The following is a 24,253-nucleotide window of genomic DNA, read 5'->3' as shown; positions in this document are numbered from 1 at the left end:
CACCTTTGTCTTTATCCCAGTAGAACTATTCGCATCTAGATAGCCAAGGTACAATCAATGACAACGTCCTCATCCTCACAGATTTAGAGAGCATTTTTAATATTAAATATGATTTTACCTCTCTTAATCATCACAACGGCACAGGCATCTTTAGCACTCCAATTGTTCAAAAGAACTGGCACACCAAGTCATACCAGATTAGAAGAGCTTCTCTACTAGCTGGGCATGGTGGCTCACTCCTGCAATCCCAGCACTTTGGGAAGCTGAGGCAGGTGGATCACCTGAGGTCAGGAGTTCGAGACCAGCCTGACCAACATGATGAAAACCCATGTCTACCAAAAATACAAAAAATTAGCTGCACGTGGTGGCTTGTGCCTATAATCCCAGCTACTCGGGAGGCTGAGGCAGGAGAATTGCTTGAACCCGGGAGGCAGATGTTGCAGTGAGCCGAGATCACATCAATGCACTCCAGCCTGGGTGACAAGAGCGAAACTCTTTCTCAAAACAAACAAACAAAACAAACAAACAAAAAACAGAAAAGCTTCTCTACTAAAACAGAAAAAGAATGCACATTTGTGAACATACACATGAATCAGACAATTTTATATGCAATCTAATTCTGTATTTCTGTATTACTTTTATTACCAACATGCCAGAGGTTCAGTCTAGGTCCCATCATTCAAAGCACAGAAAGCCAATTACCAAGACAACAAGGATTGCCAGGGAAGAAGGCTTTTCATTTGGGTGACATCAGCCAGGGAGATGGGAGCCAAACATCAGATTCATCTTCCCCAACCTACTAAAATTGGGAGCTTAGATAGTGGAAAAGGAATGTAGCTACATGTGGAAAGGAATTGGGGGGGTTAAGGAAGCAATTGTGACTGACGAGGGTTCTGGCATCTCGTTGTCTAGATGAGGTGATCTGATATGAGTTTCACTTCCTTGTTGGGAGAGGTGGTTTCCTGAAAACAGAACTTAAATAAGGCAAATGTAAGTTTAAAGTTTTAAGACCAAGAGTTGCTTGAGCCCCGGAGTTCAAGGCCACGGTGACCTGTGATCAAGCCTGGGCAACACAGCAAGACCCTGTCTCTAAAAGGAATTTAAAAAGACCAGGGAGGGTTGTTTTCTATGTTTATTGAAAAAATTGTAAATATTAGTTCTAAGGGACAGTTAGGCGTTTCACTTTCTCCATTTTACAGATAAGATTGCTGAAGCCAAGTGGTTAAGTAATTTTCCCAAAGTCAGTACACAGTGGATCTATGATTCAAGCCCTTATAGGTCTGCCTTTAATACACCATGTTGTTTCTAATATAGCATGTATCTGCCTTCTTAAGGAGAAATATATTACCTCTATATGACCATTTAGGAGAACGGTCTAAATACTTTTCTTAATCACAAAGTTTGGGAGGCTTTAAAATAAATTTTTGTCTCTTTTGCAATTTTCCCACCTCTCCACCCCAATAAAAAGCCAACACAAACTTACAGCTTTGAGATGTATTTGTTTTTTAATCTAAGAAGTACTTGTTGAGTACCTACCTGTAAAAGATGCTATAGGAGATGTTGAGAAAATATAAAATACAGTCTCTGACTTGAAAACATTGTTTTCATTTGCTACATCCTCCCTTATTAACTGGCCATTTTCTCATATTTAAAACAAGCAAATTCATTGTACCTACTTCGTTTACTTTTTCTGAAGATTAAAGAAAATAACCATTCAACGAAGTTATCCCAGTGCCCAGTAATTGCATGATTCACAAATCATACAAAAATTACTAGTTCATCATAACTACTAAGCAACCGTAATTCCTTAAGTAGTCTTCATATGACTCGATTTCAAGTTGTTCACTATTCTAGTTGTAGACATTTACTTTCTAAATGTCTATGTTTTTAGTGAAGTACATCAATCAGAAAACTTTTAATAATCTACATTTGGTTTGTCCTACTAAAGGTAGATAGTTGTTCTCAAACTTCAATTTACAAAGTGCATAAAATTTACTCTGGAGCTTGTTAAAAATGCAAATAATTATAAAATCTTTCTAGAGTTTCTGAAGCAATAGGTATGTGGTGTGGAGTGCAGTAATCTGCATGTTTATGAACATTTCCTGAGAACTGCACTTCGAAACATGCTCAAGCGGGGCGTCGTCTGGCTCACACCTATAATCCCAACATTTTGGGAGACCAAGATAGGAGGATCACTTCAGCTCAGGAGTTCAAGACCAACCTGTACAATATGGAAAAACCTTGTCTCTACAAAAAATACCAAAATTAGTTGGGCATGGTGGTGCATGCCTGTGGTCCCAGCTACTTGGGAGGCTGAGGTGGGAGAATCACTTGAGCCCAGGAAGTTGAGGCTTCAATGAGCCAAGATCACAACACTGCACTCTGACCTGGGCAACAGAGTGAGACCTTGCCTCAAAAAAAAAAAAAAGAAAAGAAAGAAAGAAAGAAAGAAAGAAACAAAGAGAGAGAGAGAGAAGGAGGAAGGAAGGAAGGAAGGAAGGAAGGAAGGAAGGAAGGAAGAAAAGAAGAGAAAAAGAAATGAAAAAGACTTAATAAAATTATCATCTCTCTTGTTCAACTGTTTTACCTTCTCTTAATGCAGCTTAAAGAACATCAGAGGTTTTGAAAGTCAGATCACCCTGATGGCTGCTTGCATTTACTATAAGTAAAAATACCAGAATGTTCTCCTTATAGAATATAGGTAACCTTCTTAAACACTTTTTGAGGCAGGGTCTCACTCTGTCACCCAGGCTGGAGTGCAGTGGTGCAATCGTAGCTCACTGCAGCCTCAATGGCCCGGGCTGAAGCGATCCTCCCACCTGAGCCTCCCGAGTAGCTGGGACAACAGGTGTGTGCCACCATGCCTGGCTAATTTTTCATTTTTCATAGAGACAGTGTTTCCTGTGTTGTGCAGGCTGATCTTGAACTCCTGGGCTCAAGAAATCCTCCTGCCTAAGCCTCCCAAAGTGCTGGGATTACAGCTGTAAACCACCACACCTGCCATTAACTTTTTTAATTTTTAATTTTCCCTCCATCTCTTAAAACTATCACAAGGGTAGCCTTCTTCATCCAGGTCTTTCATTGTCCTAGTTTGGAGGAGAAGGACATATTCCCCAAGTAGAGGGCATTTTCAGGTCATATAAGATCTTAACAGCCTAAGGAGGTGAACAATCTGAAGAAAACTAAGAAACAAGTCAAGACAAGAAACTTCTGGTTCAGCCCAAGTCTATTTGTAAACCCGTTTTTCATCTCCTAGCTTAATGGTTGAGCTTTGTCAAGGTTCCATTTGGTCTCTATTCATTTAATCTGCACTTTTAGTTAAATTAATTGATTAAAAACATTTAATCCACCCATCTTATCAGGTAGTTATTATTGTTCTCCCCCATTTTAATGATGAGGAAACTAAGGTACAGAAAGGTGAAGTAACTTTCCCAAGGTCACGCAGCTAATAAATAATGGAACTAGGCCGGGCGCAGTGGCTCACGCCTGTAATCCCAGCACTTTGGGAGGCCGAGGCGAGCAGATCACAAGGTCAGGAGTTCAAGACTAGCCTGGCCAACATGGTGAAACCCCGTCTCTACTAAAATACAAAATTAGCCGGGTGTGGTGGCAGGCGCCTGTAATCCCAGCTACTCTGGAGGCTGAGACAGGAGAATTGTGTGAAACCAGAATGCAGAGGTTGCAATGAGCTGAGATGGCACCTCTGCACTCCAGCCTGGGCAACAAGAGTGAAACTCTGTTTCAAAAAAATAAAAATTAAAAGAAAAAATGGAACTAGTATCTGAACCTAAGCAGTCTGGCTTCAATGTGTATGCTCACAACTGCTGTGTCATATTGCCTACCTGAGGATCAATAGATGCCACACTGAAAAGTGACAAATGTGACACTTCTTTCAGTTTAAATACAGATGGGGTATGAGCTCTCCATTTCCTCTTTGGTAAACCTTAGAGTTTTAGGTGCCATGCTTAGATAAACTTATATGTTAGTTTTAAAAAAATACACACATACAGTGAACTAGACAATGGTCTTTTGCTTTAACTAAGTTTAAAATGAAATAAAATTATCCCCCTTTTTAAAAAAATTACAGAGGTCACAATACCTAACTCTGATCTTACAGAGCTGTTTTGAGAATCAAATTAGATCATTTATATGAAAGCTCCTATAATGGTTTTAGCATAGAATAGATGCTTAACAAATTGTATTTGCTTTATTTTTGAAATTGCAGATGTTTTGTTGTAATACCCTGTTAGGAAAGAGCTGCTTATATTTAAGAATGAGAGAGAAAATCAGCTTTTTACTCTAAATTTAAAGTTGTTTGCTAAACATCATTACAACTAAAACTGTGCATCGGTATAATAGTGCAAGCCTCTCATTTGTTGCTCTGTCTACATCTCCATCACAGTGCCTGGGTCATAGAATTTGACTGAGTATAAGTGACTAAGTATTTGTGATACCAAACAAAATTACAAATTAATTAACATTTTATAACAATTGGTCACAAAAGCTGAAAAGAAAGTTCAAACAAAAAAAGAGAAGTAAGATATACACCTATTGAATTCCTAATGTGTGCTATAAAATATATCAGGCATTTTCCCAAATATAATTTTATTTATGCTTTATACAACAACTCTTATAAATGTTGTTAGTGAGCACTAACTTGAGCTTTTTCTAGGATTCAAAAATAAGGAAAACCACATTGTTCTTTAAAGATAAAGTATGAACCACCACATAAAGGCTGACAGCAGAACCACTCACAATCATCTACTTGACCTCTAGGACCGAACCAATACAAAGAGAGTGTGGGAATGAGAAGCAGCGTTGGACAGATGCAAACAATACAGTAGTAACTTCTACTGATTGGGCACTTGCCCTATTGCCCTATGCCAAACAGTGTACTAAGCACTTTTCCTTCTTTTTCTGACAGTGTGAGACAGGATGGAGTTGGAACCTGACCATAGTCCTGTCTGACTTTGATGTCTATACTATTGGAATCACAAAAGCAAATGTCACCAGTTCCTGAAAAGCAAATGTCATCAGTTCCTGACCTACCAGTATCTGGTGGAACTCTTTTGATAATGAAGAGTTCTAATGAACATTTGTCACTTTTTTTTCTTCAAACTTTTATTTTAAGTTCAGGGGTATTTGTTACATTGGTAAATTGTGTGTCTTGAAGATTTGGTGTGCAGATTATTTCATCACCCAAGTAATAATCATAGTACCCAATAGGTAGTTTTTCTATACTCATACTCCTACCACCTTCCACCCTGAAGTAGGCCTTAGTCTATTGCATGACAACATGTGGTATTTGGTTTTCAGTTCCTGCATTAGTTTGCTTAGAATAATGGCCTCCAGCTGCATCCATGTTGCTACAAAAGACATGACCACATTCTTTTTCATGGCTGTGTAGTATTCCACGGTGTATATATACCATATTTGCTTTATCCAGTCCACTGTTGATGGGCATTTGGGTTAATTCCATTTCTCTGCTACCATGAATAGTGCTGCAGTGAACATATGCATGCATGTATCTTTACGGTAGAATGGTTTCTAGTCTTTTGGGTATATACCCAATAATAGGATTGTTGGGTCAAATGATAGTTCTGTTTTAAGTTCTTTGAGAAATCTCCAAACTGTTTTCCACAGTGGCTGAAGGAGCTTACATTTCCCCCAGCAGTGTGTAAGCATTCCCTTTTCTCTACAACCTTTCCAGCATCTGTTATTTTTTGACTTTTTAATAATGGTCATTCTGATTGGTTTGAGATGATATCTCACTGTGATTTTTATTTGCATTTCTCTAATGATTAGTAATGTTGAGCATTTTTTAGATATTTATTGGCAGTGTGTACGTCTTCTTTTCAGAAGTGTCTGTTCATGTCTTTTGCCCATTTTTAATATGGTTGTTTGCTTTTTGCTTGTTGATTTGTCTAAGTTCCTTATAGATTCTGGATATTAGATCTTTGTCAGATGCATCACTTTCAAAAAAATTTTCCCATTCTGTAGGTTATCTGTTTATGTTTACTGTGTTGATAGTTTCTTTTGCTGTGCAGAAATTCTTTAATTAGGTCCCATTTGTCAATTTTTTTTTTTTTTTTTTTGTTACAATTGCTTTTGGGTTCTTCATTATGAAATATTTGTCAGAACTTATGTCCAAAATGGCATTTCTTAGGTTTTCTCCTAGAGTTTTTATAATTTCAGGTATTTCATTTAAGTCTTTAATCTATCTTGAATTGCTTTTTGTATATGGTGAAAGGAAGAAAACCAGTTTCAATCTTCTACATAAGGCTAGCCAATTACCCCAGCTTAATTTATTGAATGAATCCTTTCCCCATTGCTTGTTATTGTGAACTTTGTCAGTGATGAGATGATTGTAGGTGTGTGGCTTTATTTATGGGCTCTCTATTCTGTTCCATTGGTCTATGTGTCTGTTTTGGTACAAATACCATGCTGTTTTAGTTACTGTAACCTTGTGGTGTAGTTTGAAATCAGTACTGTGATGCCTTTGGCTTTGTTCTTTTTGCTTAGGATTGCTTTGGCTATTCAGGCTCTCTTTTGATTACATATTAATTTTAAAATAGTTTTTTTCTAATTCTGTGATACATTTTCTAATTAGTTTGATAAGAAAAGCATTAAATCTGTACATTGCTTTGGGTAGTATGGCTATTTTAACAATATTGATTCTTCCTATCCATGAGTATGGAATGTTCTTCCATTTGTTTGTGTCGTCTCTGATTTCTTTCAGAAGTGTTCTGTAATTCTCCTTGTAGACATTATTCACATTCCTGGTTAGCTATATTCCTCAGTATTTTATTCTTTTTGTGGCTATAGTAAATGAGATTGCATTCTGGATTGAGTCTCAATTTGGATGTGGTTGGTATATAGAAATACTACTAATTTTTATACATTGATTTTTGTATCCTGAGACTTTGCTGAAGTTGTTTATCAGATCTAGGAACTGAGGTATTTCCAGTCTTCTTGCCACAACAGTCTGATGGAGAATGCTGGGAAAAGCACTTCATCAGGGTGGTGGCAGCAAGATCTGAACTCACTTACATGTGCCATCAATAGTAGCAGCACAATCCATTTGAAACTTTTTTTTTTTTTTTTTTTTTGGCTACTCAATATTTATCTTTTTCCATGACTGGATAGCTACATAATATGTGTCTTGGTAGAAGGCCAAGCCAATTTGTTACTCATCAGACCTGGAATTCAGAGTTAAGGATGCTGAGAAGCAGAGGCTACAGAGCTGCTACATCCCATTTAGTTTTTAGTTACCACACTGTGAGCAGTGCACTGGTAGCTCTAGAGACCCAGGTCAACTTTCACTACAGGAAGCAATATTCTGTTCACCATGTTCCCTAGCACAGCTCTGGCACAGCCTCATGTTATTCCTCCTCACTTTCTGCTCCTGGCTCCCCACACTTCTCATGATTCCATGAATCAGCTAACAGCCTTTCAATTAGTTATTTTTCTGCTTACATGAGAACAGTGACTGACACAAACGTCATAGTCAACCTACATAGTCAAAGGAGTCTCTCTGGGGATAGGTGAATGAAGCTGTCTTAGCCTCACCCATTTAAAACTTCATCACACAATTCTATCTCTTGGTTCTCCCCAAGAAAATTTAAAATCATGATTTGGTTTCAGTCCATTGAAAAAGAATAAGTCAGTCATGCCAACATGAAAATTCCCATTCACCAGAATGACTCTGCTCCTCAAGTTAATACGTTTGACTTCTGGCTTTCTGACATCAGTGTCAGGAGTTTTGTTGATGTGAATCTGCTTTTGAAAACTAGATTCAACCTTATGTGCTAACAACCCATGTGACTGAGGGTCAGAAAAAAGGGATGTTGGTGAATTCACCAAATAATGCCTACCATTTGGGAAAAAACTGGCTGGCTGTTTTTCAACAATTATTAGCTCAGCCTTGCCTTTCAGCCTTGCCTTCAAACTTTTCCATCATGTAGGTGAATAGAAACAGAGTAAGTGTAGAAAAAACATCTGGTAATGTAACTGTCAAGCAACAACAATGGAAGTTTCAGAATCCATCATTTGCCTACAGCCCAACTGTCAGAAATTTATAAAGTCGTTAATAACATTAGAAAATTCCAAGATCAATACGTAATTTAAAACACAAGAGGGCAGATAAGATGCTAAAGTAATCTTTAAATTCCATCTGAAGGTGCAGGTAAATGGTTAGAACAGAAGAGGACTCTCCAGGTGGATTACAAAGCAAGGGCGATCTGAGGGGAGTTGCTAGAAGATAGAGATCAGCCCAAGGTTCTCAAAGAGCCACGCATGAAGAGAGAAAAGAATTCCAGTTCACAGGAGGTAATACAGGGAAAATATCATAAACTTTTACCAGTCCCCAAAAATGTGTTGGTGCACAAAATCCAAGTAAACAACCTGAGAGCCAGCGGAAGCTGAGACGGAAACTGCATCAGGAAATCCTCAATGACAGGACTAAGTCTGGAGCTTTGGGCAAAACTATTAGGCAATGAGGTTTTAAGCAAATGGAAGAAAAGGCGAATTTGTAGCTTCCATCAGTCTCAATCACACTGTGTAAAATTTAAGGTCGCTTCATATCGTACACAGTCCCAATGCCTCAAATCACTCTTGAAAGCATGATTTAATATCTACCAGGAATTTTTGTTCAAATTTATTGAAAATATGTGACATTTGGACTACTTCTGTTTAAATATTCTTGAAATTTGGGGTACACTAAAAGCCTCAGTTTGTTCAACCTCCAGTGCAACCAATCACACTGGGAATGTAAAGTCTCACACTCTCAAATAAGATTTCATATATCCAGCTGTCTGACTGTAAATGCCATTAAAAATCATTTTGTAGCTTCTCTTTTGTCCTTGTTAAAAGGATATCAAAGTCTTAATTTTTTACTGAATTTCTGCTAACAAATTAGTTATTCTAACCCATCTCAGAATCCAAAACATTCTTAGGTTCAGTGCAAAACTTCTCTTGTCTGTTGTGTTTCGTTATTTAAAACAACCTACCAAGAAAACCCAGCATTTTTTATCAATGGCTTTAAAAATGTATGAAAATGTGCTTATGTAGCATTGTCACACAATTTTAAGACATCATGTATCTTTAAGAATCATTCTTCTAAATCTGCACTGACGCTCTCAGGTTATTGTAAAATATATATTTTCAGATTCACAGCATTTTAAAAGCTTCCAAGAGTTAAAGCTTTGAAAGCTTTTAAAATGGTTTATTGATCTGAAGAGCCTGTTGAGAAGGTCTAATTTATGTTTCCCAGTTATAATCGCATTGTCTATAGTAATCTATATTCTTCTGTCTGTAGTAATCTATATCCTTTTGAAGTTTGACAACTTTATTTTCCACTATACTTAGTATCTCCAGTTATTCTATCATTTCCAAGGTATTCTATCATAGCTAAAACACAAAAATAAGTAAAAGGTGGAAGAAACACCGTGTATACAAAAGTGTAATGACTTCTTTTATTCTTTATTTCAACTAAGGTAGATGACGTAAATTTCCCACTCAAATATGGCATCAGTAGAAGACTTCATTGACTACAATGAACGAAGTTTTTTCTAAAATCTTCAATAGCTAATTTACACTGAGTTAGTTTTACATGAAGGACTGAATTGAATTTGAGTAAGTTATTTTATTTTTTAAAAATTAACAAATGAAAACTAATTGCACTTCATGATTCCCAGCAGGTAAAGAACTGTCAAGGTACAATTTAGTGATGATGAATTCTACCCCAAGAGAAACATTAGCCCTATGGATTTACTTCTCAGTATTTTCACTACTCCATATGCATTATATATGCATTTAAAAATTTATACATTTTATGTCATTTAAGCAAAACATAACTTGACAACAGGTAATACCTCTTGAGCATTACTGTCTTAGCCATATAAAGAGGGTAAAGATAAAAATCAACAACAATGTAGATCTTGCAATACAATCGTAAATGGGATTTCAAAGTTAAAATTTATGTTTTTTTCCAGATCATGTTTGTCAGAAATTCACTAGAACACTGTTCGGGAACTTCTTTCCTACAGTTATGTAAGTTGGATAGCATTAACAACTTTAAGAGAGAACTTTGTCACTCATTTGACAAAGAACAAGCAATATGTTCATGAAATATAGGGCACAAGTGTTAAAACGGTGATCATTCATGTAGCATTTTATGCTTCTTTATGTTTTCTTTATAACACATATGATAATTTTCATTTCTTTGATGTATGTTTTTCCAGTGATCGTTTGTCTTACTTTTCCTTTGATGATTAGTTCCATGAGGTCATACTGATTTTGCTCACTATTATGGTACACACTGCCATTGATGATTAGTTCCATGAGGTCATACTGATTTTGCTCACTATTATGGTACATACTGCCAGATGGTGGCTGACACAGACTAGGCTCCCTTTAATACCTGTTGAATGAACGAGTAAAAGGAGCATATATTTGTCAGACATGTTTCTCATGGGTCTGTTGTGAAAGTCAGCCCATTTGAACTTCAACACCTCTGGGATATACCAAGAAGGAAAAATAATGAGACAACAAAGGATTTGGGGTTTAATATTTTGTTATGTCACACAGCTGTGTGGTAAATTTGGAGAGTATGCTGTTCCCCAAACTTGCTCCTGATACATGGTGACTATTTCCACCATTATTTCTTACACCCAAAAAATAAACAGAGCTGTAGATGCTGCAAGAGTCATTCTGTTGTTGATACGAACAATAAAGTGAAAAATAGGCTGGGCACGATGGCTCACGCCTGTAATCCCAGCACGTTGGAAGGCCAAGGCAGGCGTATCACGAGGTCAGGAGATCAAGACCATCCTGGCTAACATGTTGAAACCCAGTCTCTACTAAAAATAATTTTTAAAAAATTGCCCGGCATGATGGCAGGTGCCTGTAGTCCCGACTACTCAGGAGGCTGAGGCAGGAGAATGGTGTGAACCTGGGAGGTGGAGCTTTCAGTGAGAAAAGATCGCGTCACTGCACTAAAGCCTGGGCGACAGAGTGAGACTCCGTCTCAAAAAAAAAAAAAAGAAAAGAAAAGAAAATAGGGACTAGATTACAACCAGAACATAGTCAAATGGTTTATGATAAAATTGAGTCATTATCCTTAGTTATTCTCACCACAGACCCCTCAAAATTAATGTTTCAGCTACTGTTCTTTATTAAAATACTAGTCACTGACATAACTTTTAATTAAACATCATGACATTAAACCATGCCTACAGAGCACCATTCTACTAATCCTGCATGTGTCCTTAGCAAAGAAATTCCAACTGCCACTGTTTCATCAGTTAGCACTGGCACTGAGATCTAGTTTTCACTGTTCTCCATCTTCTTATGTAATTTTCAGGTTTGAGGGCACATGTTCTTCCTACTATAGTAAAATAGGTGGAATATTTCACAGATATAATGCAGTGGTAAACTTAAATGCATTTCAACATTGTTGGAAGGCATATAGAAAGTATGTAAGGACTTTTGCAGGAACAAATTTTAGAGTATTTTTCATAGCATGGAATTTGAGTCAAATGTTAATGTTTATAATATTCTTTACTAATGTATATTTTATATTAACCTTGAAATGCATAAAGAAATAGTTTTTGTGAGTCATAAAGAAAACTATGAGAAAAGATACAGCTCAATGGTAATTACTTCTTTAGTAAAATGTTTTAGGAGGAAAACTATGTAAGTGTAATCAATGATGTGGTGACTTTTTACCCGGAATTTTAACAGGATTCCAAAGTAAGCACACAGAAAAGCACTACAGGTAAAATTTATTCGTTACCCAATTCAAAAGAAAATAATTATGGTAACCTATTTTAAACCTCACATTTTTAAAAGAAAATAATTACGGTAAACTATTTTAAACCTCACATTTTCAAGATGTCATAATGTGGTTAGCTTTTTTTTTTTTTTTCTTGAGACAGAGCCGCGCTCTGTCCCCCAGTCTGGAGTGCAGTGGCACGATATTGGCTCACCGCAGCCTCTGCCTCCCAGGTTCAATCAATTCTCCTGCCTCAGCCTCCCGAGTAGCTGGGATTACAGGCTCCCACTACCACGCCTGGCTAATTTTTGTACTTTTGGTAGAGACGGGGTTTTGCCACGTTGGCCAGGCTGCTGGTCTGGACCTCCTGACCTCATATCCGCCCACCTCGGCCTCCCACAGTGCTGAGATTACAGGGTGAGCTGCCATGCCCAGCTAAACTTCACGTTTTCAAGATGTCATCATGTGGTTAGCTTTTTTTTTATATAAAAGATCTCTACTGTATTGATGAATCACAAAAGTTTGTAATATAATGGAGAGGAACCATGAAACTATTTCGCACCACACGAAACCTTAACAGTTATCTCCATTATTCAGTAATTGAATCATTCATTCTAGTGTATATTTATTGAATTCATAACATTCAAAGAGTTTAAAATAAGTCACATGTTTTACTTTTACAGAAGATTATGTTCCAAATTGGCAACAATTTTGGTAGTAATAAATAATCATCAATTGTAGGATATTAAGCAGAGCCTTTTGAAAATATAAATTACATTTAACCAACTTTTCAAAGAAAAGTGATATTTCAACAAGTGACAATGTAATTGATTCTTTTACAATAGTATTTTATCTTTATTTTTATTTATTTATTTTCTAATTTTGGAGATAGGGTCTCACTCTGTGGCCAGGATGGAGTGCAGTGGTATGATCTTGGCTCACTGGAGCCTTGACCTCCTGGGCTCAATCAATCCTCCTACCTCAGCCCCCAAGTAGCTGGGACCACAAGTGTGCACCACCATGCCAGCTAATTTTTAAATTTTTGTGGAGATGGAGTCTCCCTATGTTTCCCAGGGGACAAGATTTGAAATATCAGTCCCAAATCAACATGTCCTATGTTCTGTGATAGTAGTTCCTGTCTGAGAGTTTTAAGGGCACATGGACAGGAGAGGTTTGAAAACGGAAGCTGCTCATCAAGCCTTATCTTAAATTCCTGGGCTCAAGCGATTCTCCCACCTCGACCTCCCACAGTGCTGGGATTACAGGCATGAGCCACCACACTCAACCCAACAGTTTATTTATTTTTTGAAATGCTTTCATCATTAAGTGTTCTTTTTCTGCTGAAAATATATTACTACTTTCAAACTCTTGTATTCATATTTGAAATTTGGACCCAGAATTTCTTCTCCTTTGAAAAACCTCTCTAAGAACCCTCATCACCTAGCACCCAAGTTGTGTTTCCTAAACGCTGTTCTTCAGTAAAAGGTGGCTTTGAAGCTAAGCTTAAAAATGGTAAAACCAACAACTTCTGTTTACTTTTCAATAACATTGACTGATTTCAGAGAAAGATAAGTTAATTAACTCAAGTTCATTGAAAAATGTACATAATTACAATTGAGATTGAAGATCAGGCACCATTTTTCTTTCCTTTTCTTTTAAAGACAGGGTCTTCCTCAGTCACCCAGGAGTGGCACAGTCTTGGCTCTCTGCAACCTCAAACTCCTGGGCTCAAGCGATCTTCTTGCCTCAGCCTCCAAAGTAGTTGGGATTGCAAATGCATACCGCTATACCCAGCTAATTTTGTTAAATTATTTTTTATGGAGATGGGGCGTCACTGTATTGCCCAGGCTGGTATCAAACTCTAGGCCTCAAATGATCCTTCCACTTCAGCCTCCCAAAGTGCTTGGATTACAGGTGTGAGCCACCACACTTGGCCAAGAATAATTTTTCATAAATCATTGTATTTAACTATGTGTATTTTCCAATACTATTATATTAATTAAGACAGCCATGAAAACGAAATATTGAAAAAAATTAAATTAAAAAATAGATCCGAATTTTCAAAATAATGAAGTATATTCAATCACGTAGCACTCACTAAAAATGTTAGTACATTATGCTAGTGAAAGCAATAGTGTCTTCACATTGTTAATAAAAAATAAAATTATTTTATATTTATTTCATCTTTCTGAAATTACATATATGTTTGAACTTTATGTGAAAGTTCGAACATATATATAACATATTATGATTACATGTAGTTAATATGTTATAAATAACTGTCCATATATGTGAATGCCTGTGTTGAGGCTTAGACAACGATATCCCAAAGTATGGTGCTTTGGTGTGCTGAGCATTTAGAACTAAAAAAAATTAAAAGGCCTTAGAGGCAGCCTCAGACCCAATGACTGTCTAACCTTTATTTCTCCCGCTAAGTGCAGGATGGAACACTGTCTCTGAAGTTCCCTTATCTGTGGCTCTTTCAGAAGGAACATAATTGCCTTGAATCCCCTTCCTGAGATTTCATTAACCAGAGCATTAAACTCATGTGGTAGGAGGGAAGACTAAGGAATGTTACCACACCTGTCCCATTCCATTTCCAAACAGAATCATTTACAAACTATTGTCTGTTCTTTGGGCTCAATCAACTCTCCTAAAAATTATTTACTACCCCTCAAAATTGCCTCCATTATCACATCTCCCTCTGCTGTATGAAGAAGGTGCTATTTAAATTCTACCCATTTTAGCCCTTCTGTAAGTCTCATATGTCACATGGCTCCCACACACACTTGCACATTTACAAATTTGTATGCTTTTTCTCCTATTAATCTATTGTCCGTTTATTTCAACACTCAAACCTTCAGAGAGGAAGTGAAAAATCCGTTTTCCTATACTTGCTCAAAAATGTTGTACTGATAAGAATGAGGAATCAAAAAACTGGAAATATCAGTCCCAAATCAACATGTCCTGTGTTCTGTGATAGTGGTTCCTGTCTGAGAGTTTTAAGGGGACATGAACAGGAGAGGTTTGAAAACGGAAGCTACTTACCAAGCTTTATTACCCTTATCTTCACAAATTAGCAGAAACTTGTTTTTGTGGGCTGCTTGTAATTGTCAATTTAGTATCAAGTCAATGTGGGATGCTTTGTGATGTAATTTAGAGCAGAGAAAAGTAAGAACTAGCAATTGCCTAGACTGGGGACCTCAGCCACTTTTTATCATTCAACCTCTCCATCTATGTGATCAGACAAACTCCTTGACAAGGGAATTAACAGACACTGAGAAAGATTTTTTTTGTGCCTCCTGGCAGAGTAAAATCCAACTTGGAGTAGTGAAAAGTCTGTATACTCCATGCCTGAAGTTATGAAGATCTGGAAGCTGCAGATGGGTCTGAGGGGACAATGAAATAAGGATTCTTTCACAGGAGCACTGGAGAAGCAAAGATCCTAGGAAGACAGCGATGCTAACTTGTCTACAGCAGATAAAGAGCATCTGTATACCTCTGCCTCCCACCCCAGCCTTAAGAGACTTAGAGGATTCAGGAACAAGACAACTAAAAAGGGGGCATGTCACCTGATTTTCCGACACCCTCTTTAAACTAAAATAAAATCCCAAGCCCCCAATTCACTGAACAGACCCCCTCTTGGCCAAGGAGACCCAAGAGAAATCTGAAATACTGAGTTCTTGGCCATCATGGGAAGATTGAACACGCCTTGTTACATGCCATCCCTGTTAGAGTTTAGACAAAACTGAGTAGCATTAGTGTTAAAACAGAGATCATAAGGCTGACAAAACAGACTCTTTGTGACAGTAAGATGCCAGCTTATAAACAAGACCCAAGGCCATGCAAGGCAAGGGTTAAGTCATGCCTATAGGTCACTGATTTTACTACATGACATCCTAATCTTAAATTAAAACTTCCGGCTGGGAACGGTGGCTCGCGCCTATAATCCCAGCACTTTGGGAGGCCGAGGCAGGTGGATCATGAGGTCAAGAGATTGAGACCATCCTGACGAACATGATGAAAACCCATCTCTACCAAAAATATAAAAAATTAGCTGGGTGTGGTGGTGGGCACCTGTAATCTCAGCTACTCGGGAGGCTGAGGCAGCAGAATTGCTTGAACCCAGGAGGCGGAGGTTGCAGTGAGCCAAGATTGTGCCACTGCACTCAAGCCTGGGCGACAGAGTGAGACTCCCTCTCAAAAAAAAAAAACAAAACAAAACAAAAAAACCTTCCTTTCTGCTGATTACAAGTTTTAAACAGAGGTTTACTTCTTTAACCAATTGCAAATAAGAGAATCTCTAAATCCACTTATTACCTGTAAGCCCCTTATTTCAAGATATCTTGCCTTCTCAGGTCAAACCAACATATACTTTCCATATGTTGATTTATGTCTTTGCCTGTAATAACTCTTGTCCCTTTAAAATTCATAGAACCAAACTGGAATCCAACTGCCTAAGGCACACTTTCTCGGGACCTCTTGAGACCATTTTCCCTGGGCATAGTCACTCATGTTGGGACAGAATAAACCTCTTTAAAATATTTTACAGAGTTTGATGGTTTTTTTGTTGTTGTTAATCCCCACTCCCTCTTTTCCTTTGCAAACTTAAAATGTTTTCTGACTTAGGAAAACTAATATGACTCTTGAAACAAATATTTAATCTTTGTGCGGCTGAGACAAACAAGGTGACATCCAAGACAGAGAGAGGAAGGTAATGGCTTTTCCCTCTGATCATAGGAAGTGTGAGGAAAGGCAATAATGAGAAAAAGCAGATCCAGCAGAGAAACCATGGGCTCTATCACCCTGACCACTCTCCCAACTGAAGAGCTTGATTTACATCCTCAGGGACTGGGGAGAAGAAGAAAGAAGAAAGAAGAAAAAGAAGAAGAAGAAGAAGAAGAAGAGGGAGAAGAGGAAGAAGAGGAAGAAGAGGAAGAAGAAAGAAGAGGAAGAAGAAGAAAGAAGAAGAAAGAAGAAGGAGGAGGAGGAGGAGGAGGAAGAGGAGGTAGAAGATGCCACCTGTTATATAATGATGACCCAGTGACATGAAATTAAATTGTTACCAAATGCCAGGTGTTTGCTCTAGATCCCATTGCTCACCACACAGAATGCCAATCCCTGAGACAAGATGTATTGACAGGAAAGAAGACTTCATTTGTGGGCTGCAGTCAAGAAGAACAGGAGATAAGTCTCAAATCCATTTCCTTGACCCACTAAAATATGGGGCTTATATAGCAGGGAAGGGATGTCACTGCATGCAGGAATACAGGAATGAGGGAGGGGTAAGGGAGCAATCATGATGGATGAGAGATCTGGGATCTCATGGCCTGGATGTGGTGATCTGGTGAGTTTCAGTCCCTTGCCTGAGGGTCAGTTTCCTGAGGAAACCACTTAGATGAGAAACATATACGTTTCAAGTTTTAAGAGTGGGAGGGTTAATTTCTACCTTTATTCAAAAACCCATAAATATTTCAAAGGGACAACTGGGCCTTTCAAAAACACTGGAGCAATTTAATCAATTCGCTCAACAATTCTAATCTACCCCAACAGCAACAGCCTAGAATAGGAATGAGCAAATTGTAGCCCACAGAGAGTTTGGGTGGGCAAACTGCATCAAACACAAAATCTTTATTTCAGTACTAAAGATCAGATTCCTGTTGCTTCATAAAATTGCAAAAATACTAACCATTAATTTTTAATTAAAGCCACGTGAATGTTCTCACCAACACTATTCTAGTCAATCACATAGGCTGTACATGTTTTAAAATATGTATTCTCTTATGGGACTGCATAAAATTATTTTATTTTGAGAGTAGAAATTTTGTTTTATAATTTTTTTATTTTTTCTGAATTAGCATTTATTAAAAAGCGAGAAAAAGTTGCTCAGCTTCTACATACCACCCTCAAATAAAAGGAATCAGGGCCCCCCAGATAAATGGCAGATTCCATTGTTGGACGGGGAAAATACAAGTCGAGTATGAGTCATCTTCTGGTGTCAGAAATAAGGAAGTGCTCAAAAAAGTATGGAAGCTGTCCAAGGAAGAGGAGCTAACCAGAAAGAACTCCAATGGCCAAAGTAGGAACAACCTGAGAAACAAATAGATGACATGATTGAGTTAGTACTTGTAGAATATAATAAATATCCATGGGTCCATATTGATATAAATGTATAATTGAGTGAAAAATAAGTGAGGAGAAGGGACAACTCTTCCTCATAGGAAAAAAATCAACCAACAAGTGTAGAAGTGGGGAAGTACTAAATCACTATTGGGCAAACATGACAGTAATAATTGTTGGAGACAAGAGCCACGGACAAATGCTGAAAAATGGTAGGCAAAGATTTGAGGAGAAACAGGGTATTACAAGCCTCATAAATCTCCCCCAAAATTGTGATCAATTATGAAGATAAAATAGCAATTTTATAGTGGATAAGCCCAGCACATACTATCCTATTTATGTGATTATAGTTGGCATTACCAGTAATAAGACATCAAGGTCATGTACCCCCTGAGAAGGACCCAGTGTCACTTCCTTGTTATTTTTGGTAAAATATAACAAAAATCTAGTCATGAGAAAACATCAGATAAACATGAGAGACATTTTACAAAATAACTCAAACTCACTGTCTCTCACTGAAAGGGTCAAGGTCACAAGACAAAGATACAATGACAAACTGTCACAGATTAGAGGAAACTAAGGTGGTATCACAACTAAGTGCAATGGAGGAACCTGGACTAAATTCAGAAGAAGAAGGACATTAGGGGAGATACTGGTAAAATCCTAATAAGATCTATTGTTCAAAAATAGGGTATCAATCTTAATGTCTTGGTTTTTCATCATTGTACAATGGCTATGTCAGTTGCTCACATTCAGGAAATATGAGAACTCTGCACAATTTGCACTTTTCTGTAGGTCTAAAATTATTTCAAAATAAAAGGGATTTGTTTTGTTTTGTTTTGTTTTGTTTTAATGGTGCTCATCACTTGTTTAGTATTGATAGCTAATCTATATGAAGGGAATTTACAGTGATGAAAATCTATTCTATTAAGTACTGTGGAGAGAACAGATAAATGAAAAGCACTTCAAAAAGTGATTTAGCAAAACAATGAATAATACAAATTGTATGTATGGGTCGACAGCTGAAGTGCTTCAAGAATGATCTTAACAGAAGAATAAATGTTGACCATTTTACTGGAACAGTAGACACAAAACTATCCATGTGTATATAATGATGAAATAATTAATAAAGGTAGCTAATGTTTATTGAATCTTACTTGCGAGGCACATAAAATCTCCCAACAAGCTGATGAGTTAAATATATTTTTTGGCCTCTTCACACAGTCAAATAGCTTCCCCAAGGTTACACAGATAATAAGAGGCTGAGCTGTGATTTTAACTCAAGCTGATGAAGCTCCAAGCCAATGCACTTGACCACTAGGCTACATGATATACCTTTGATCTCTGAGCTTTAAGTTTATTCTGTGGCAGATATGCTAGGTTTGCATTTTACCACTTTCTATTGCTACTAATGAAAAGCAGTAGGCATCCATGACTAGAGAAAGAGCTCCTGTTAGTGATTGTAAAACAGTTTTTTTCTCTTTGAAAAGCAGAAAATGATCACAACCTTGAGTTCAGTTACCACTCTCTAACCCTTTCGGCTAAATTGATCAGACAACTCTAATGTCACAGGTGTGCTGTGACAGCAACTTCATCCAACTGAGCAATAGGCCCTCTCCACAAGTTAAGCTCAGTCTAATATTAGAGGGTGCCATGCTCGACCAATCAATACAAGCAGAGGAATAAGTCCTAGCCAATTTCGTGGCCGTTCAGCTGATTGTAGTTTGCCTTTTGTAATTTTGTTATTTGGGGCTTTGTTTTATGTATATAAAAACTTTAAAATGGCCCTAATTTTCCAGTCCCTGGAATTTCAAAAAGAGCATGTGAAGGTTTCCAAAAATGCAGCCTATAATTGCAATCGTAGTGTTGTGTTTTAACATATAAGCACATTCATTAATGAGAAATTTGAAGGAAATAAATGTCTGGTCCTAATCTCTACAGAAACAGCACACAAAAGTTTTAATAAATGCAATATTTAATATAAAATAATTATGTCTTGTTCTACTGCTATTATCAACATTAGTCTTCTTCATAGGTAAATTTGCAAAATATGCCATTAATCTGTTGAATAATAATATCTTTTAAATCTAAACATCTGACTTTTTTCTAAATTCATAAAATGAAAAATCAGAGGGGTTTTCCAGTCTATAAAATGTGGGAGAAAGAAGAAATTAACACGAGTGCTTAGCCACAAGCCCTCTGAACATTCCTAACCCACTGGACTAGAAAATCTTGAGAGGGCTGACTTCTAAGATATGCAGTACCTAGTGGTGAGGGCCAGCCCAGAGAAGTCATAAGAATGCTAAGCCAAGTGTTAATTCCCTAATCATCCCACTATTTCAAGCTCTGGTAGAAGGAATAGAGAAGGGTCATTTCTGACCATTGAGGGACTTTTTTCTAGTAGTTTCTGCCAAAGCTCGAAATAGCAGTCACATGATTTCTGGTCAAAATGATGAACTTGTGTGAACCTCAAAAACATTGCAAGTTCATCTCAGTTTGGTGATCTAACTGTAAGTAGTTTTAAATAAGAAAATATTTTAAGTCCATGGAAAACACAACTCATTCATGTTTCATTTCTCTGTCATAAAAAATGTGATATATGAAAAACTGAGGGTCTGCTTTAATTTGACAAGAATAGATTTTCTTCAGCTTTGATTTGATCTGTTCTAAAGATCTGTATACCTAGGACTCAAGAATCTCTGATTCAATGCTAATTAGTTGAACGCTACAGGCAAGGCATTTAACATCTTTGGACTTTGGTCTGTGTCTGCAAAATGAGAGTGTGTAAATAAATTCTAATACACAGTTTAGTCACCAAAATGTTCTAAATTTAAATTTTGTATTTGCAGAAAATAGACATCGATATTTTAGTGTTGATGGGGATGAGTTCTTTTAAAGTTTTATAAGTTATGAACTACAGCTTTGCTTTTGTTTTTTCTTAAGCGGTTAGAACAAGAATTCTACAAGTGACTTAAAATGGTGTCAGTTAGTTCATCCACATCAATAATTGCTGAAAGAAAAGCAGCTTTCAATATTAAGTTGAAAATTGGAAGCTGTAGGTCATATTGACTGCTTTACTTTTCTCTAATGATTCTGTTTTGTACTATGTTGTATGTATAAAAAGACCTTTTTCTAAAAGTCTCTCTTGTGTACTAAACACACGGTTGTTGAAGTTTTATCATGAGGCTCTCAAGAAAAAGAGAGTAGAGGAAGTATTTTATTTATAATCGAATCACAAAAGGTCATGCACATTTGTAAGGGATGCCTTCTACAAATCTGTTTTGCTCTTAATATTTATTAAACTCATCCACACATAAAACTCCTTGCTCTTCTATCTTATCTGTCTCTATTTCTTCCTATAATTCCCTATCCTAATGGCTATGAAAACACGGGCATATGACTGGAAATAAATCTTTAAATAAAGAAAGAAAAGTCATTCAAAGGAGAATGGAGATTAATAGACAGCATAGTTGGTTTCCTGCTTGTAACAGCCTCAGCAATTTCTTTTTCCTCCTATTCTCTCCTGAAAAATGGAGCCACAGAAGACCACTAAGGCTCAGTGAACATTCTTTATGTTTTTTCATGTAAAATAAGTAAGAAACTTTTTGATGCCCATTAGCTTTAATAGAGGGCAGAACTTTACTTCTACTGATCAGAATTCTTTTACTTTTAAGTGAGAATTCGGCTGACTATACCATATGTGAACATTGACACAGATACTGCCAGATGGCAACCACATCAAGGTTCACTGTAGTCATTTTGGTTCTGAAAAGTCTGTTGGAGTGATGGCCATTCCCACTTTGATATCTAAATGTACTTTCAAATTCAATCAATGTAGACCAGGCGTGGTGACTCACACCTGTAATCCTAGCACTTTGGGAGGCTGAGGCGGGTAGATTACTTGATGTCAGGAGTTCAAGACCAGCCTAGCCAACATGGTGAAACCCCATCTCTACTAAAAATACAAAAATATTAGCCTGGCGTGGTGGTGCACATGTGTGGTCCCAGCTACTTGGGAGGCTGAGGCAGGAGAATTGCTTGAACCCAGGAGGTGGAGGTTGTCGTAAGCCGAGATTGCACCACTGTACTCCAGCCTGGGCAATAGAGTGAGACTCCATCTCAAAACACACACACATACACACAAACACTAAATCAATCTATAACTAGATGTATGCTTTTCCCTACAAAATAACTCATGTCTTTTGACTCCCCCAATAGTGTTGATTCCACTACTACTCTTCAAATCAACCAGGTGGTTAAACATTGAGTCATCTTTGATTTCTGCCTTTCCCCAACATCTCAAAGCACCTGCCCATCAAGTCTTGTGTCTTTCCTCATGATATCTTTATCTCTTCACCATATTTCTTCTTCTCCAGCCACTGTGTGGATTCAAAACCAAATCACCACTGAGTTCCTGGCACACTGATTTATTTACCTATTCATGTAGGAATGCCAGTAAAAAGTAAGCAGTCAGAGCAAAATAGGAAAAAAAGTAAAGACTACGTTATTTGCAGAGATATAAAGAGAGGTAGGGGGAAGGACCGAGATTTTAAATGCTGGACGTAGAGATTAAATAGAGGTAGGGATGGGTTAGGGGCACAGATACGGTGCAGATACAGATTCCGGTGGAGAGATTTTCAACAACTTGGTACCTACAAAATTGTAGCAGTATACTTGATAACAGACATCTTTATTTTTTCAAAGAAAACATTAATAAGTAAGCTTGAAGTTTCCTGGAAAAGGGATATTCAGATTTAAATAAGATCCCAAGGTCTTCTGGAAGGGAAAAGATCACAACTCAACATCTCCCAAAAGTTTTTATGCAAATTGAGATGGACAGAGAAGGCCCAACCAGGACCCAGCGGCGAAGAAGCAATAAAGAAAGTGAAGGGCAACAAATTCCTAAGACAAAATCCCTGTGAGAATCAAAGAGTCAGGTCACAGTGGCGGTCCCTGAACCTGGATGTGTCTACCATGAGAAGCTATCTGTCTGCGTCTACGGCACATCCACTCTGGCCCCAACTCAGACCTGTGAGCTGCATGCAGATTTTAACCACAGAAAGCTGGTAGTCGTGGGGTCAGAAAATGTACCCCAAAGTGAAGGCCTCAGAAGCAAAATTTCTCTTTGACTCTCTCCTGCCCTCCTGTCTCACTCTCACTCTGCCCTGAGGCAAGGCACAGAAAATAGAATTTCTCTTCCCCAGAGTAGATCATACAAAACAGAACCCTTTTTCCCCAAAGGCAGCCATAAAGTGAAAAATATTACTCTAATTTTCCTCACCTTTCCATGTCACTGCTGGCCATAATGAAATTCTCAGCCTAGGCAACATATCAAGAACCCACCTCAACATAAACAGAAAATAAAAATAAATTAAGCAGGTGTGGTGGCACGTGCCTGTAGTCCTGGCTACTCACAAGGCAGAGGAAGGAGGATGGCTTAAGCCCAGGAGTTCAAGGCTGTAGTGAGCCATGATTATTCCATTGCTCTCTCGTCTGCGTGACAGAGCAAGACCCTTTCTCTAAAAAACAAAAAAGAAGCCTATAATCCCAGCACTTTGGGAGACCAAGGTGGACAGATCACCTGAGGTCAGGAGTTCAAGACCAACCTGGCCAACATGGTGAAACCTCATCTCTATTAAAAATACAAAAATTAGCTGGCTGTGGTGGTGCACATCTGTAATCCCAGGTACTTGGAAGGCTGAGGCAAGAGAGTCATTTGAACCTGGGAGGCGGAGGTTGCAGTGAGCCGAGATTCACCAGCCTGGGTGACAGAGCAAGATGCCTTCTCAAAAAAAAAAAAAAGAAGAAGAAAGAAAGAAAGGAAGAAAGAAAGAAGGAAGGAAGGAAGGAAGGAAGGAAGGGAGGGAGGGAAGGGAAGGAAAGAAAGAAAGAAAATTATTTGACCTACTTAGTTGATTATGAGTCATAAAACCCCATTCCAGAAGAGTCAAGCCCCAAAAGTCCAGGAAGAATCCAAACCGATGGGCCTTGCTGGGTTTCCCCCTCATTCCACTGCTATAAGATTAGACCCTTTTTGGCCGGACACAGTGATTCATGCCTGCAATCCTAGCACTTTTGGAGTCTGAGGCGGGAGGATCACCTGAGGTCAGGAGTTTGAGACTAGCCTGGCCAACATGGTGAAACCCCACCTCTACAAAAAAAAAAAAAAATACAAAAATTAGATGGGTGTAGTGGCACGCACCACTAGTCCCAGCTACTCAGGAGGCTGAGGCAGGAGAATTGCTTGAACCTGAAAGGCAGAGGTTGCAGTGAGCACTCCAGCCTGGGCAAGAGAGCGAGACTCCATCTCAAAAAACAAAAAAAAAAAAGATTAGACTTTTTTTTTTCAATTGTTTTTCT

The sequence above is a fragment of the Rhinopithecus bieti genome, unplaced genomic scaffold (genome assembly GCF_001698545.2).
Source record: "Rhinopithecus bieti isolate Rb0 unplaced genomic scaffold, ASM169854v2 scaffold_9996, whole genome shotgun sequence".
Taxonomy (NCBI): domain Eukaryota; kingdom Metazoa; phylum Chordata; class Mammalia; order Primates; family Cercopithecidae; genus Rhinopithecus; species Rhinopithecus bieti.
Note: the sequence above shows the minus strand (reverse complement) of the source record.